We start from the raw sequence: 18,097 nt of genomic DNA, 5'->3' as shown, positions 1-18,097 counted from the left end.
ACCATGGGCCTTGGTGAATGCTATGATAAGGAGGTTTGAATAGAACCTGAGTAAAGAAGAAACTCATAGAAAGAAAGAAACCCAGAGAAGAGAAGAGAAGAGAAGAGAAGAGAAGAGAAGAGAAGAGAAGAGAAGAGAAGAGAAGAGGAGAGAAGAGGAGAGAAGAGGAGAGAAGAGGAGAGAAGAGGAGAGAAGAGGAGAGAAGAGGAGAGAAGAGGAGAGAAGAGGAGAGAAGAGGAGAGAAGAGGAGAGAAGAGGAGAGAAGAGGAGAGAAGAGAGAAGAAGAGAAGAGAAAAGAATACCCAAGATAGCCCTGACCAGTGTGGCTCAGTTGGTTGGGCATCATTCTGCAAAGCAAAAGGATGCCAGTTTGATCCCCAGCGAGGGCACATGCCTGGGGTTTGGTCCCTAGTCAGGGTGTGTACAAGAGATAACTGATCGATTTTCCTCTCTCACATCAAAGTTTCTCTCCTTCTTTTTCTCCCTCCCTTCCCCTTTCTATAAAAAAGTAAACCAATTTTTTTTAAAGGACAAACTTGATCTACTCATTGCCTGCTGCACCTGAAATCTTGGGCAGTGAGTAGAGATGTGAGTCAGACTTAGAAGGTAGAAGAGGAACTGGTACCATTACAAAAATTTCTAATTCCTACCTCCTCCCTCCCAACCCCTTGCACATGCCCACAGGAAATTGAAGGCCATAGTTTCAGAAGATAAAACTCTTAAGAAATCTGTAAGTTGGCTTCTCAATTTCTCCTGATTTGCTCATAATTGGTCAGTTCTTTTCTATATACATGATGGAAAAAAATGAAGCTTAATGTTTGAAGAAGACACCCCAAAAATACATAAGCTAGTCAATGAATTAATGACTCTTACAGAGTGATCATTATTTATAACAGGGTTTGAACCATTCAAATTTACACAGTTAGGTATCAACCTGCTACATGAAAAACACTGCTGCTACCCCAACCTTTTATAAAAGCTGAACCACCAAATAAACTTTATGGTGAGAATACTGATGATGTAACTGTAAAATCTATTCCTTTTATTGACCATCTTTATTTATTTTCTCTATCTGAAAATAAAACTGATATCAAAATTGTATTTCAGAAAAAATAATCCTGTATTTATCCAATTGAAATTACTGTCACAATGTACTAATGAATCAATGACTAGGCAAAGAAACCATTTAAACCAGATTTGCATATCTTCAACTACTGAACAATTCCGTTCTCCAAGGAGTCAAGTTTTTTCTATGATGCTCATAGAAGAGGAAACTAGAAAATAACCTAAATATCCAAAATAAAAGAACACATAAATAAATTATGCTAAATTTATGCAACGGAAAGCTAAAGAATCATGAAAAATATTTTCAAATGATGTTTAAAGACATGGAAAAGTGCTCATGACTTGGTGTGAATTGGGGAACAAAAGATGATTTAGTATGAACTGAAGAATAAAAGAAACTAGAGCAGGGGACATCTTAAGTCACTCTTCCCTTACAACTGACTACAATTTAGTCACTATATTTTAACTTTTACTTTCTTTTTCCAGAGAAGTGTGAACAGTCATTCTTGCTAGGAGTCCCTGTGCCAGAGACAGTCTCCAGTACCAGGAAGAGTGGTGGGTGGAAGAGAACAGCAGCAAGGAAATATGAGGGAGAATTTCAATGGGCCTTGAACCTTGGGAAAAACAGCAGAGGTGGCTCACAAAGGAAGTGCCATGGCAAGGGACAAACGGATAAATTATGTGAAGGCCTGTCCACCCCCTCTGCCCCTAAGGACATCTTGGCCTTCCACCTGCCACACAGATGCCAGTGTCACTGCCTTGACCTATCCAGCTGCCACCTGAAAGTTAAGTAGAGAGACTGCAAATGTATGGCCTCTAGGCTCAAGGGGAAAGTATCTGAAGAAGTGAACGTCAAATCCTAATATCTGGGCTCTAGCCCCAGCACCACTGTGTCAGGTGACAAAGGGAAAATTACTTAACCTATGACTATGACGTGCTTCCCCTGATCTTTAAAATGGGGACAGTAATACCTGTTATGGTTATTTCACAGGGTTTAAAACACTCACACACAAGCACAAGCCTAAAATTATGTATATGGAAGCCTTTTAAAAATTTGCAAATTATAGAATATTTGGTCATATTTCTACTCTACTTTACCTGTCTTAGACTTTCTATGAAAAATGTAGAGGGGAAATGTTACCCTTTGACCTTCTCAGGTTATCCTTTCTCTACTCCCTGCAGGGGACCAGTGAAGCCACTGAGAAGCTCCACAGACAGAACAGACAACTGTAAGAGAACAACATCCCACACACCTACTGTCACGCCTATCCTTAGAACTGTTTGGGTCTGTACATAAAGCTTAGCGTTAAATAGGAACTAAAAAGTCTGTGTGAGCCTTTATAGGTGAAAAACAAAAATTCATTTCCACTTATGGTGCAAATTTGTAAAGTTGAATCTAAGCTTTCCCAAGGGATTATAATGAATGTTCTATTTGCTAATGTCATGTTCTTAAGTACACTGCAACCACAATACATAAACCCAATGCAATGTTAAGCTTCCCACAAGTACTCTCCTAGCCACAGCATTGCATGACCCATGACTCTAGGACAGAAGTTAGAGCTGCAAGCACCAACAACAGGGTGTAATTATATACATCTTCTATACCCTTTTGTCTTAAATTCTAAGAAACACTGGTTCAAGGAAGAGATTTGTAGTGCAAGTTGCTAAGTAATGCTCTAGCACACGCATCGACACTCCCTCCCCAGGGGCCTGCCTTTCCATTCAAAGGCAAAGAGGGAAAACAACTGACTCTGGTTATTGCTTCTTATTAAATTTTTAAGTACCTTAGGTTTATTATATGTCTTCTATTAGCTTGCACTAAAAATTTAATCTCTAACTCTCCCTCTCTTCTTCAAACCCTCTGGCTAAAGCACAAGAAAACCTGAAAACATTCACATGAAGCCTTGTGCATGTTATACAAACTGAACATAAACAAATGGTTAACAATTCTGGAAGAAACTGGTGTTGAGCTTGTAAATAAAGACAGAGGAACACAGAAAAAGAAAAAAGAAAAACAATCATCATTTAGTCACACTGAAACAGTTACATTCCAATAAACAATGGCATTAAACAAATGTCTAAATATGCAATTTTCATAACCACTAACAAATTCTAAGGGGAATGTTTCAAATACAACATTTCAAATATCCTGATGACCAAAGAAAGAAACAACTTTTCTTTTGGATAGTCAACATCTCAATTAGCTTGGTAGAACATAACGTTTTTTAGGCCACGAAGCATCACGTATAATAAGGATTGTTCCTCAAAACCATTCTGTGAGCCCTCAAGGATTCAAATGGGATCTAGCCAAGGATTTAACCATCAAACACCTGCTGAACCAGATGACTTGTATGGTCTTTTCCAGTCCTGAGATTCTATGAATTATGTACTATGGAATCTTCCCTGAAAGAGGTTTCTCCTAAACCCCTTTGAGGCATGTTAATTTTCCAGTGTACCAAAGGGCATTCTTCATAGGTGTTCTCATCTATTCGCTGGACAGGGCAAAAAGAGCTGCATCATTTAGACAAAGCTCCTAATAGATACACCCAAGAATAATGTACATGTGTATACATATATATTTATAATAAAGTTGCATTAAAGTTGCATCACTATATTATACCTCTCTTAAAAATTTTCTCTAAAAGCATTACAATGAATAGCCAAGGGAACTTGATTCTAATAATGAAGACTGAAGTACAAGCTCTGAAGTTTTCCTTGGCATCTTGGGCAAGTCATTAATATCTCCAGCAATAGCACTCTTAATAATAAAATGAAACAACACCACCTGCCAAGCCTATTTTCACGGAAACAGAGAGTCCCTCATGAGGGTGAATACATGAAAATACAATGAAAAGTGAAAAGAAGTATGCAAATGTAAAGTGCAATTATAGACTAGACTAGGTTTCTGAAGTATAGGTAGGCATGCAGAAACAAAAGTCCCCTGACAGATATGACCCTCCAGAAATAGTCTCATGATGGCGGGGAGTGGGGGGGAGGGGGGGAAGGAAAGAGGAGACTATGTGTTGTTGGGAGGAAGGAGGTAATGTGTGCCATTAGCTGAAAGTTTAAATGGATCCTCAGGCTCTTGGATGCTTCCGGATGCAGATGCTGGGGTTCTGAGGTCCAAGAAATACTGGCAGACCACCCGGACTGAAGATGAGTTGGTGAACTACTGACCTTGGGTTTCTTATTCCTAACACAGTCGTAGATGGAAAGGCAGGTGACAAGGGGGGAAGTACCTTGAGTTTAGAAGTTTGCTTTTTATTTTCCTGGCACAGTGCTATACACTAAAATGGATATTTAATAAAATGTAGACTAACACTTCTCTGCCTCAGTACACAATTACATCATAATGTCTCAAGAGTGTTCTAAATAACATCTTACATTTAGGCCAATATTTTGTTTATTCCAGTTCAGACTATGACCTCCATACATGATCCAAGAATAAAGCCTTCTTTGCTGAATGCTGTTGAGTTAAATTATTAATAAACTCATGATGGAACATCTCTCACAATTCAAAAGCCTTTTAACACACCTAAAGCATCCTGGTTTGTAAATATATAATGGTTTTAGAAATTCAAATAAATTGGTAATCTATAACTAGGCAGTAAATTGTTTCCTGGTATAGTATGGTACTGAACTTTTTATTATAAAACCCCTTCCCGAAACCTTGGCTTTTCACAAGTACGGTATTACTAGTGACGGGCATCACCTTCATACACTTTTGCCGACCACACAGGACATTGGAGGACTGACAGGAAAACCTGGCACCAGATGATGAAAAGGAAGCCCCCAATCAAACAAGCCATAAGGCCAGTTCAAAAGAGACCTTAGTTTTACAGTCCTCATCCTTAAGCGTCTCTTATTCAGAAAGCCTTCCTTGTATTGTCCCACACCCAGCACAATGCCCAGCTCATCTGTCCTCATAGCATTTCGGTGCCCAGCTAGACAGTATTTTTCAAACTAGGTGCAAACACATATTCTTGGGAGCCCAGGAGTTCCCCATGGCAAGGTTTTTGTCCATTTTATTTAATATTTGATAAGTATATTCTGAACCACTTCAAGGAAAACCCCATTTCTACTCAGTGTCAATACTCACACTTGTGTTTGTGGTGCAGTCCGGCTCTACCAGAAAAGAAAGTGGTCACTGTCACAGGCGGATGAAAAGCTAGGCAAGTATGTGGACCCAAAGAATGCTGTACAAGTCAAGATTTTCAGTGATTCCAACTCAGAAAAGTGGCCAGATCATTAAATTAGCACTTGTTCATTAGAACACACCAAACTCTGAACCTAACTGTGAAAAGTGATTTTGTGGAAACTACACCTCATCCATCACATTAGTGTTAACTTACAGGTTGTTGGTCTATGTTAGTTAACATGCAGCTTATACATTTATTCTGATGCTCTCGTTTAAGAGACAGAAGTCTAAATGTGCTTGTACCTTGTATTATGTTTAAATGAGGCTACAATAAAAGTAATTTTGAAACAGTTCAGCGCTGGGGTTCCGATTGTTTTCCCACTCAAAAGGAAACTCGATAAACCTACCAAAAGGAGGAGAACCTTGAGATTCTCAGTGGCAGTGCAACTGGTTGTATGACATTTTCCCTTGGAGACTGATCAGAATATCAGACTATCCAAAAAGAATTTTATAAATGATACAACCATATACACCTTCTCCAGTTCTCCAGAAGAGTTGGCTCTTCCTCCCTACTTTCCAACATTTCCATGAACAACTAAGGTGACACCAGATGTTAACAATTAAGTATTCATACCTGTCAACAGTGCAGTGCTTATCACCCTGCATTGCAGAAGACTGTGAACTAGGCTATCTCCCCAGTAGCTCAGGAGTTCCTACAGGGTCTGGATATTATCTTATTCATCTTCCTATCACAGGACCTAGTACATGGTGGATCCTGACTTCTGTGGGTGCTGGAAGCATGAACCTACCACTTACCAGCTTTGCAGGAAAAGTCCTTCAGCTCCAATCGCTGAAACATGTAAACCCACTCCACCTGCAGCCTTCCTCTGTCCCCTCCTTTGACACATAGGAGCCAACTCTGCCTTTCAGGGCCAACTCCACCATTATCCAGTTCCCATTTTCTCCTGCTTTCCAAGATATTCCCTTAATTATCTATTTTCTTTCTTATGTCTTAACATTTTCCCTGTCTACTGAGTCCTTCTCTTTGGCAGTTATAACATGTCCAAAACAATTCTAATTAAAGAACAGTAATAAAAACAGCCAAGAAAAACAGTCCTCCCTTACACTTCTTCCTGGCTAGATACTGACTTTTCATTCCTCTCCTCTTCATCATCAAAGATTTAAGAGTTTTCTGCCCTCACTGCATCACCAACATTGTCACGGCTCTGCCCCTACAACTTAACTGTAGTGGCTCTCCAAAGCTGCCAGTGACCTCCATGTCACTGAATCCAACACACATTTTCTTCCTTCCTGACCTCTCACCCACACTTAACCATTCCCACTTTCTTAAAAACTTCCCTTCTCTTGCCTTCAGAATTCTACACTTCTCTGATTTTCATTCTATTCTTCCACTCTGGCCATTCCTTCTCAACCTCTTTCATTTTCCTCTACCCAGTAAATGCTGAAGTTGCAGGATAGAATCCAAACTCTCTTCTGTTTTTGCACTTTTTGGTCACCTCATTAACTAGACATAATCACTTCCCTGCTCTGCTCTGTAATGCAGAGAATGTATTTCCCAGATTTCAGTGGGAGGCATAAATAGAACCAATTACCCAGTTGTTTAGCAAATAAATAAATAAATCCATCATCCTTGAGGATTCTTTTACTCAAACTCCACAACCAAAACATGTCCCAAATCTAATCACTTCTCACCACTCCCAATGCAAATCAAATCATCACCACCTATTTCAAAGACCTCTGCAATAGCTTCCTCACTGATCTTAGCTTCTATTCCACACAGTAGCCAGGGTACTGTTTATATGCATCTTTTATTTATTGATTTTAGAGAGAGAGGAGGAAATAGACAGAAGGGAGGGAAAGAGAAAAAGACAGACAGAGGGAGAGAGAGGGAGAGAAATATTGGTTTGTTATTCCACTTATCTGAGCATTCATTGGTTGATTCTTTTATGTGCCCTGACCAGGGATTAAACCTGCAAGCTTGGTGTACTAGACAACACTCTAACCAACTGAGCTACCCAGCCAGGGCAATATATACATCTTTTAAAAATATAAATCATATCTTATTCCCCTGCTCAAAACTTCCAATGAATGTACATCTTATTTAGATTGCCTGTCCAACTCCTTACTATGGCTCACGATGCCCTAAACTTTCTAACTAGTAGCTACTGCTGTGAGTTCATTTCCACTACGTTCTCCCTTACTCTGGGAACGTGAGCCTTCTCACTATTTCTTCAACAGGTCAAACTGAGATAGGCCTTCCCTGACTAAACAGGCCAACCCTCCTTGCCCTATCAGCCTCCTTACCTGGTTTTATTTTTCTTCATAGCACTGAGGACTATCTAATATTACTTGTGTATTGCCTGTTGCCCCACTAGAACTGCAGCAGAAGGACGGGGCCCTTGCCTTGTTCTTTGATTGATCCCAGACAACCATGTGGGTTCTACAAAATGTGTTATTGCATGACTTAATAAACCTCTAAGTCCTATCAATCCATTTCCTAAACACAGATTAGAACTGTTCATCTCCATCTCTTCTGCCATGATCCTAGGCCACCTGCCTTTACCTCTAACCTGGGCTTCTGCCTTAGCCCATTCACTAGTCTTCCTGTATCTATTTTTGCCTATTTCTAATTAATTCTCCATACTACACGCAAAACAAAATTTTTAACAATCTAAGCTGAATGACTTCTTTCACCTGTGTAAAACTCTTCCATGATTGTAAGCACTCTTTATTTCTCCTTTGTAGTGCTTACTATAGTTAGGATTCAAAAATGAGGTGTATATAATTATGTGCTCCCCAAATCTCACTGTCTGATCATTCCCCCAGTCAATGTCACCAGAAATTTCAGCCTTTAAATTGCTTTAATCAGCACCTTGTCTTTAGAATGATCCCATCATCATTCACATGTAATTATGGTAAGAGGATTTAATACAGAGGTGAGACAGGCCAGTTCCCTAGCAGAGGTCAGTGTCCTAAAAAAAAGGACGAAGGATAGATGTTTTTATGGACAAGAAACACAGGAAATTATGACATCCTATTGGGAAAGGCAACTGTGATACTGTGATTTATAATTAGAAATACATTATTTGGTCTGTGTCCCCATTTTCAGCAGGAAGCTTCTAAAACCCTTGGAATTTCCTAAGTGGTCAAAGATATAGAAGTGGCTTTTGTTATTAACATAGTGACTTTTGAAATGCCCCAAGTGATCAAAATGGGGGCTGGTTGCCAGGGGAACCCACCCTGTCATTACAGGGTTGGGATGTTCATTCTCATCTGGGGAATGCCTAGGAGGGGAGAAGGGCTGGAGGTTGAACTGATCATCAGTGGCCAATGATTTAATCAGTCATGTCTATGTAATAAAACCTCCATAGAAACCCAATGGGACAGGGTCAGAGAACTTCTGGTTGGTGAACACATGGAGATATGAGGAAAGAGGTGCACCTGGAGAGGGAATGGGAGCTCCACACCTTTCACCATGCTTTGACTTCGGCATCTCTTGCATCTGGCTGTTCCCAAGTTATACACTTTTATAATAAACCAGTTATCTAGTAGGTAAAATGTTTCTCTGAGTTCTGTGAGCTGCTCTAGGAAATTAATCGAACCCAAGGGGTAGGGGAGTGTGGGATCCTTTGACTTACAGCCAGTTCGTCAGAAGCACAGCTAACAACCTGGTCTTGTGGCTGACATTGATAGCGGGCAGGGAGCAGATCTTGTAAGACTGAACCTTTAACTTGTGGGATCTAATGCTACCTCTAGGTAGATACTGTCAGGATTGAGTTGAATTCTTGGATACCTTACTGGTGTCCAAGAATTGTTTGGTGGTATTGAGACAGAATAGTGAGAAGCTAGAAAAATTCCTTGGCAAGTGGAACAGACAGACTGAGACAGATAGCCAAACAAACTGGCCAAACAATTTATAACCAGGTGCAGATGGCCACCAGGGTGGAAGACGGTAGAAGGCCCAGCAAGGCCCCAAGTGCCTGGCACGGGGGCAGAACAAAGACCTCACCCCCAGGGTAACCTGTCCTCCCTGGAGATAACATCCAGGCCTCAGTTATATTGGGTTGGCAAAAAAAAAAAAATCCATTTAGTGCTTTTCCATTAAATAAAAGATACTTTTTTATTTTCACTAATAACTTTATTGATTTGGATATTTTGAGTATGCTGGCTATCTCCCACTATTGGCTTCTAGTGGGTAGAGGCCAGGGGTGCTGCTAAACCTCTTCCAGTGCATAAGACAATCCCACAACAAAGAATTATTTGGACAAAATGTCAATAGTACCAGGAAACTTCACAAACCATTTTTAACACATTCAATCAGTCACAGTACCTTCTCCACACACTGCACAAATCTTTTGCGTTTCAGTTGCATTTATAACTTTCTCAAAATAATTAAATATAATATACCAAAAGTGTATATTTTCTTCCATCTTCAATATTAAAATGGCCACACAAAAATTCACCAAGTTTGATATTTTTTAAATGCATGCTGATATGACAGCTGTCACAATGCAATACAACAAAATTGTTTCAAATGAAGTTAAAGACAACTAAGCACTACTAAAGCCATTTTAAGGTGGGGGAAAAAAACATTTTAGTCAACTCAATACTTCAGCTCCAGGCCCAGAAAAGCTGTAAAACCATGTGGGCGATGCCAGAACCAACTGCAATGACTAAAGACACCCTGCCTGATACTGGGTGGTGCGGGGAGCAGAGGACACAGGCCCTGAGGCAGCGCAGCAGCACTGCACTGCCCAAGCGACAACCTACTGCTGTACATGAGGACAGATTCCCTACTCCTAAGCAGAGATGCAGCAGGAGAAAGTCATTGAGTGGAGCATGCACGAGGCTAGCAAAATGTCTGGATAAGGGAAACGCCCTCCTACCCGCTTCCAGTTCCTGATTTAAAGGGAAACCATAGGACACAGAGGCATGTGTACATAAAGGTTAACATGGCAGCAGGGGGAGGTAAAGACCTGCCAGTCTAACCTGGGAAAAGGATGGGATTGGCTGGGGGGCTGAACCCTTCTGAAGTGCACAGAAGTCTAAGCCAGGAGATTTAAATGGAGATTTAAAGGGAGAAGCATGGCTTCTTTTTCTTCCCCTTGCTCACCTGTTAGGAACCAGACTGCTTGCAGACCAGCAAAGCCTTAGTGGCCCAGCTGCAGGCCCCAGGCCCTTGGCACAGGAAGTGGCAGCAATGGTGGCACTGCGGCATGGGCTGTGCACTCATATCACCAGAAGAACCCTGAAGTAGGAACAAGCTAAGCTGCTTGGATGATTATGTAGTGGTCAGCTGCAGTTTCCCAAAGGATGGTAGTTTTAAATGGGAGAAAGAACTCTGGGATCAGTCTTGGATTTGTCTGGAAGAGGGTGGTGGTGTTTTCCCTCTGGTTGTTCTGGAGGGGATGGGCTCTGAGGAAAATGCCTGACTTTCTTTCAAAATCATGTAGCTTTTTTAATAAATGAACTCTCCTTTTTCACCAAACCTCTGCCTCCAGAGTTTGCCTATGGACAGCAGGCAGCAGAACTCCATTTCTGTTCAGTAACATGCCCTGTCAGCGACCAATCAACAGCGACCATGACCCTAAAAGAGCATCCCTGTAAAAACTGATGAATATTCTACTGAAACTCTCCCCTGAGACCTCCCCTAAGACTCCCACCTGCAAGAAAGAGATAAAAGCCTCAAGACAAAGGACCCAGCATGCACTCTCCCTCTGGGGAGCAGCCCATCCCATTCCCTTCTCCTTCTTTCCCCACAGGCATGGGTCTTCCAAACACTAAGTCAATTGGCAGATGAAGCTTGTTCCAGGCTAATCCCTTGAACCTGTCCCCGAAGTCCCCTCCTCTCTGACTTCCAAAGAGCTAAGGCTGCCCAAGCTGGGCTCTCCTATTGCTTCTTCTATGCGATGCCCTTCCTTGTTTCGTTGTCCCCACAGCACTTAACATTTTACTAGAGAATTCACAGTGAGTATTAAAACTATACCATTCAAAGGACAGAAGAATAGATGGATTAAACCAAGTCTAATTGAGACATGGCCTTTGCTTGCTTTCTCACTACTTCACTATTTCCATGATATCAGAACTAAAGCATGACAAAATACTGGAACCTTTACAGCTTGAAAATGTTACATTTTTCCTTCTGAAGGCTGTCAACACCATAAACTGTAAAGTTTTTCAAAGATCAGACACCATTCCACATTAAAACAATCTGTATTTACCCCATTACCTAGGGAAAGTAGATATTACGGCTATAAAATGTTGTTTTCCAGTCACAGTAAAGACCTGTGTGGTTTAGAGACACCCATTCAGTAATTGCCCTCTGCACACAAGAACCCTTGAAAACAATTGCCAGACTGAGGGCCTCTTGTGAACACCAGTAACTTCCACTAACATCATGCGTGTAGGGGTAGGAGAACACCAGTCTTTGAACCTAGACTTCAGTTTCTACACTTGAATATACAGTGCACTGGGGGCTTCCACGTGTGGAAAGCATATCTCTTAATCTCTCAGCCCCTGGTTTTATCAGTAATTTGCCAGAAGTCACATAGTTGAAAGTTCATAGCACACTGCTCAATCTCTTCAGTCTGAGGTATGACCACCAGTGTATTCAGATTATATATTCTCGGGTCTTTGAAAAACACCTTGGAATTTTTAACCAGTTCTTCTTTACATCTTCTTTGAATTGACTAAACTTGTATATAACTAAAAACCAGTTGTTAGTTTGCATTGTACAAGCCATTGTCAAGTTTGAGAAACTATAGGTAGGATCATAAAAACCCAGGATGAGGCTCAGCCATTGTTCATGCTAACATATAAAATGTAAGGAACACATACTATATATTAGGAAGTACATTATGTATTTTCACAGAGGTTGTTCTTATTTCATCCAAACAACCCTATAACGCAGGAATTAAGAGGGTCTTGGGCAAGTAACTTAATTTTGCATTGGTTTCTTTATCTGTAAGCTAGAGGGTAAGAGTAAAAGGAAAAAAAGCAGTATTCTTGCATAATATACATTACATGATAGGTTTTCAAATTCTCTTATTTGCCCTTCCTTAATTTTTTTAAATAAATGAACTAAGGGTCAAAGAAATTCAACTCTACATTCATGTGGCTAATAATTCACAAACACTTTTCAGTAGAGTACAACTGAAAGGGCCTCCTTATTGGGGGTGGGAAATGATTCAAAACCAGTGAGGCTTTTAGTTAACACAGAGCTGTTTATTTCCATGGAAATTAGGCACTGACTGTGTTTAACCTGTTTCCAAGAGGGGCTGTGCACAGTGGAATCCACAACATAACCAATCCTTGATGAAATTACTTATTCAAACAATGGCATTTTAGAATTTTCTAGTTAGCTCACAACATTTTTGGCTTCCATTTACCTAAGTTTTTCTAGAAGTTCCTTTTCCTACTTGTCATTGAACATAAGCTTTGTGACAACACATCTCACACAGCCTTAAGACCACCATTCTGAGCACTATGTTTTCATTCATTCACTCTCCTATGTGTAATACACTTTTCTAGATAGGGCCCACTTTTCTAACTTATAGTACTATGAACACCAACATGTAAAATCAGCTTAAACTGCAGCGACACTGGACACAGCATATATTGAGTTAAAGAGTCATAAGATCAGTTTGTTTTGCTGCAATTTGTTTCCTCCTTAAAAGAGGAAGCATGGATTAAACAATGAGATATGTCCTATTCATATATCAGATTGGAGAAGATGAAAAAATTGCAAATACCCGAAGTGTCAAAGAATGGGGCTTTCCCAAACCATCAGCGAGAATGCTAAATGGCACAACAGTGTGGGAAGGCGATCTGGCAACACACGCTGATTTAAAATGCACATGCCTTCTGATTAGGCAATTCCACTTGTAGAAATTTATACTAACAGAGGTATATTTTCACATTTATGCAAGTATAAACATTTTCATTTATAATAGTAAAAACTAGAAACAACCTAAAGTCCACTTATTAGGAGTGACCTAGTTAAATAACTGTTAATACAGCCTTACCATAGAACACTACACAACCCTTAAAAAAGGAAGGCAGGGGAGGTAGGTCTGTATATGCTCACATAGCAACATGTCCACAATACACTAAGTCTGTAGAATTAGAGTTAAAAAATAGTATCTATACATAAAGATCTCACTTCTCTATTACATGTTGTTTGTGAAAACATGTCCACCCACACATTTGTATGTTTATACACAGACAAAGAGTCTGGAGGGGGTTCGGATGACCCATTTATATCATCAATACTTTGGAGATTTTTGTTTTGTTTTATGTTGTTTTAAAACCATCATGTATTACATTTATAATTAACAATTAGTCTTTAAAAAGAAGAGAGCGAGGAAAAAAAGGGATAGGAGGGAAGAAAATAAGTGAGGTTTCCCTATATTTCTCATTAAATTCTCTACCCCTATTAGCATACATGAAACTGGTCATCAAGAACTTTGCTCTGAGCTAAAGTGTCAATCTAGTACTGAAGCCATTCTAGGTTTGCAGTTAAAGGGAAGAGAGGATTGAGCCACATAGCCTTTCTTTCTGACTCTCCTACTGGGGACCTTCATTTACCTATTGGCTTCCTTTTTTCTGCAAAAAGATAAACAGAGGAACTAATACCCTATGCATCCCACCCTTAAATTACCACAAACTTTGCAGAAGTAGCTGAGGTTAACTAGAGTAGGCAGCTATACGGTTCCGGTACAGCTATCCCTGATTGTCCCAAGCACTCTTGGAAATTGGCAATTAAGTGAATGATTTTCTTAGGATGGCTGAATGGGCCTCAAAACATGAACACACAAATCCAGAAAATTGTTACATTAAAGTAAATGAGTACTTACTGTATATCTACTAAGTGATCCTTAAAATAGGATATTCTTTAAAGACTGATTTGGGTCATCATATGAATAAAATGAGTAAATGCGCTTAGAACAATACCTCCCACTGAATAAGTGCTTGCTGCTATTATTATGACAACAATTATGATTAGTGATGTCTAACTGCTTTCCTCGGTTTTGCCTTCTACGTGGGAGAAAAATAAAGGCAATTTAGGTCAACAGCTAGAATATACGGCAATACAGATATCTGTATAAAATACACTTAATTAGATTTTAAATGCTAGATGCTTTCAGAAAGAGATGATAATTTTACACAAAGTTAGCCAATGCCACCAGGGAAAGAACAATGTTTGAGTTGTTCACCAATAAAATCCTCCCCCCATTAGTATTCTGCCTGTCCAAATAAATATTTGGTGAATGATTGCTGGTCTGCCTTGACCCGGAAATGAGGCATCATTAGGAATTGAGCAGGTAGAATAAAAAGGAAAGAAAAGAAGAGCATTACAGAAAGGAAAGACGTGGAGGTATTAGATACATCATGTGTGAGGTAGCAGGACATGATCTGGACAGACATTGTGTGACAGACAGTTCGTAGAGGAACTTGAATGTCAGCGCTAAGGAATATGATTCAAACAGGAACACATGAATCCTTAATAATAGTAGTGGCATTTTGACAGAAATATTTTAAGAAATCTGACATCAGCATCTAAATGGAAAGAAGAAATTGAAGACATGAAAATAATTTAAATATTCCAGACCTCAAAATTGCAGTCTACCATAACAAGTACGGCTCATGTCGATGAGGGTGCTGTTCTCAGCACTCTCACCACCCCCGTTCCTTCATCCTACTCCAGCTTTGCCCACTTTCAGACCATTCTCCACCCTATGCCAGAGCCATTCTTCTACCCACTCCCAAATAAAGCCTTCCAGTGGCTCTGTAATGCCATTTAACACGGCATACAGACCCTCCATCTAGTTTCTGCTTGCCTCTCCAGCCTCACACCCATGCACACCCATACTTCCAACATGTTCCAGGGATGCCCTTTAGTTCAGTTCCTCAGTAGGCCACCCTTCCTTGGTTCTGTGCCTTCACGTGTGACTGCCCTTCCTCCCTGTTGCACTCTTACTATCCACAGTCCCACCAGTGCCACCATCAAGCAATCTCCTATTCATCATTTGGTCTTAGTCCCTCGGAAAATCTTCCCTGACCTCAGCAAGTCTAGTCTAGGTGGATTCCCGTATGTTCCCCTAGCACCCAGCGCTTCCTCCATTAGAGGGTCTTCTTTCCACATGAGAGCTGGCCTGGCTATGCATTATACACACAGTCAGCACAGTGGCTGGTACATCACAGTAACAAATGGAAGAGCTGAATCAGGACCAACACAGAAATAGACTTAGAGGAAATTGAAATGAAAGTGCAACTTCAAGAGAATAAACAGCTAAACCCTGGTGATTCAGGGGATATAAGGGAAGGTTCTCTCATTGTGTGCCACCTTTTGCCTGCTTTCCAGTTATGGTTTGCACGTTTGGCCAGTCCATCACATTCTGATAAATGATTTCAAGAAATGAATTGAAAGCAAGGTATGCTTAAAAAAAAGTTTTCACAGTACACAAACACAGATTACCAACATACCATCTTTTTATAGCCTTCTTTGAGAAAAATATTTAAATTAAATCTTGGTCCTTATAATAGTGCCACACCCCTTAGCCTGATAGCAAATGCTTTTCTAAGACAATATGGAAAAGCTTGAAATACTTGTTCAACCTCTGATCAAAGTAAAAAATGTTGTGCAAATAAAGCTTGTTCCAAAAAAACTGTGTCAACAGAGGGGCAAAGAGTGGAGGAATAAAGTTCTACTTATTAATATTCCCACACTGGATGGAGCATTGTTAGAGAATTTTCAATAGTCATCTTTTCCTCACCCTCTAACAGAAAGATGATCTTAATTCAAACAATACAGAGCTAATAGGTAGAAAAAGTTAGATTTCAACCAATTTTGTTCTAGATAACAGAACTAGTATTAATAGGTAGGACTGACATGGAAATGTTTCATATGAATGTAGAAGAAAAGATAGTTTAGAATTAGAGTTTCCAGTAACTGAACAGCCAGTGTTATGTTATGTCCCAGTTCTTGAAGTTTTCAAGCGAAACCTAGATGGTTACAACCAGCAGTGTGACACATGCTAGCTGTGTTCCAGGCACTAAGTGCTTTATCTAGATTACCTACTGCCATCTTCTCTGTATGTGCATTGATTTATTATTATCCTTATATTACATAAAAGAAAATGAAGACTGAGACTACCCAAGGACATTAACAGCTACCACCTGCTGGTTCAATCCACTACCATCTCTGGCCTCCATTCACCCTGTTCCTCTTGGTTTACTCCCTATGCAACAGCCAGGCTGATTGTGATGGTTAATTTTAGATGTCAACTTGAGCAGGGCACGGGGTGCCCAGATACTTGGTTTCACGTTACTTCTAATTGTGTCTATAAGGGTGTTTCAAGATGAGATTAGCAAGTAAGACACACTTCATCTACCCCATGTGGGTGGGCCTCATCCAACCAGTTGAGGATACGAATAGAACAAAAAGGCAAGGAAAGGAGATTCCACTCTCTGCCTGAGTATAAGAGCTGGGACACCAGTCTTCTCCCACCTTTAGATGGGAACTTACATCAGTGGTTCTCCTCATCCTCAGGCCTTAGGACTCGGACTAGAACTATATACCACTGGTTCTCCTGAGTCTCCCTCTTGCAGACAACAGATTGTGAGACTTCACCTCTGCAGTTCTGTAAGCCAATTCCTTTACATATGTATTCATGTATCTCATATTGGCAACACACATCCTATTGGATCTCTTTCTCTGAAGAACCCTTACTATATGGTGATCTGCTTAAAACAATGTTAGGTCATGTCACTCTGTGGTTCAAAACTCTCCAAAGGCTTCTGCTCTCACATCAAACTAAAGCCTGAATCCTTACCGTAGCCTGCAAGGCCCTCCATGCCAATGCCACTGCCTCTCTGACTCCATCTGCTACTGCTCCCCCAGGTCACACACACCCCCCAACATACACACTCACTCACACTAGCTTCCTTGCTCTGAACACACTAAGCACATCCCCAGCGTAGGACCAAGACACTGCTCACCTCTGCCTAAAACTCTCTTCTCCAGATATCTATACAGCTATTCCCCATGTCTTTCAGGTGGCTGCTAAAAAAATATCTGATCAGTGAGGCTTCCCTAATCATCCAACATATAGTGGAAATCCCCTCTCCTATAGCACTCCCTATCTCCCCCAGTCTGGCTTTGTTTTTCCTCAAAGCACATATCATCTGACTTCTGTATTTACTTGTTAATCTCTGTGCCTTGCAATAAAATTTTAGCTATTTAAAAACCAGGACTTGATCCAGTTATTCACCACTATATCTTAACCATCGGAGCTATACATGGCATGATAAATATATGTTGAATAAATGCAGCCCAGGCAACCAGATTTGAGACCCATTCTCTTAAATGCCAAACCATACTGGCATCCAGGAAAAGGCCTCCTTTCATTAGAAGGGTGACGGGGGGTGGGGGACTAGAAGAGCTAAGGTTCCTTCCAATTCTAGGACTATGATGCTATGACAAAATCATTTGGCCTGAAGAATATGGTTTTCTTTTGCTGCTCTTTTCCTCTCTTACCACATTTTACCATTTTCCTTGAATAAGTGGTCAGCATTAGGCATGGATGAGATCATAGGTCCAGGAAGCCAGCTCCTCCTTGAGTCATCTCTAACCCATTTCTCATGCTGTTATAATTTGCTCCTGTTTCTCAGATGCTATCTGACCTGCAGCAGCTCAATCACCAATGGAAAAATATAGTGTCAAAATCTGTATTTTAAACAAGTGACTTGATTAATAAAAACAAGCCATCATAGCATTCTATTAAAACTCTTTTAGCAAGTGTGATCCATGAGTATAATGAAGTCATTTACAAATAAACCAAGAGAAAGACAAATTCACTGACTCAATGTTGA

General features: G+C 40.3%; 1 protein-coding gene across 5 annotated transcripts in view; it reads right to left on the bottom strand.

Moving 5' to 3' along the window:
* The window catches only part of RNF144B (ring finger protein 144B), a 160,109-nt gene that overhangs the window by 33,683 nt on the left and 108,329 nt on the right, over positions 1-18,097 (bottom strand). The window lies entirely within an intron of this gene.

The sequence above is a fragment of the Phyllostomus hastatus genome, unplaced genomic scaffold, assembly GCF_019186645.2.
Source record: "Phyllostomus hastatus isolate PE091 unplaced genomic scaffold, TTU_PhHast_1.1 phas_contig_524, whole genome shotgun sequence".
Lineage (NCBI taxonomy): Eukaryota > Metazoa > Chordata > Mammalia > Chiroptera > Phyllostomidae > Phyllostomus > Phyllostomus hastatus.
This window is presented reverse-complemented; position numbering and strand designations above follow the sequence as displayed.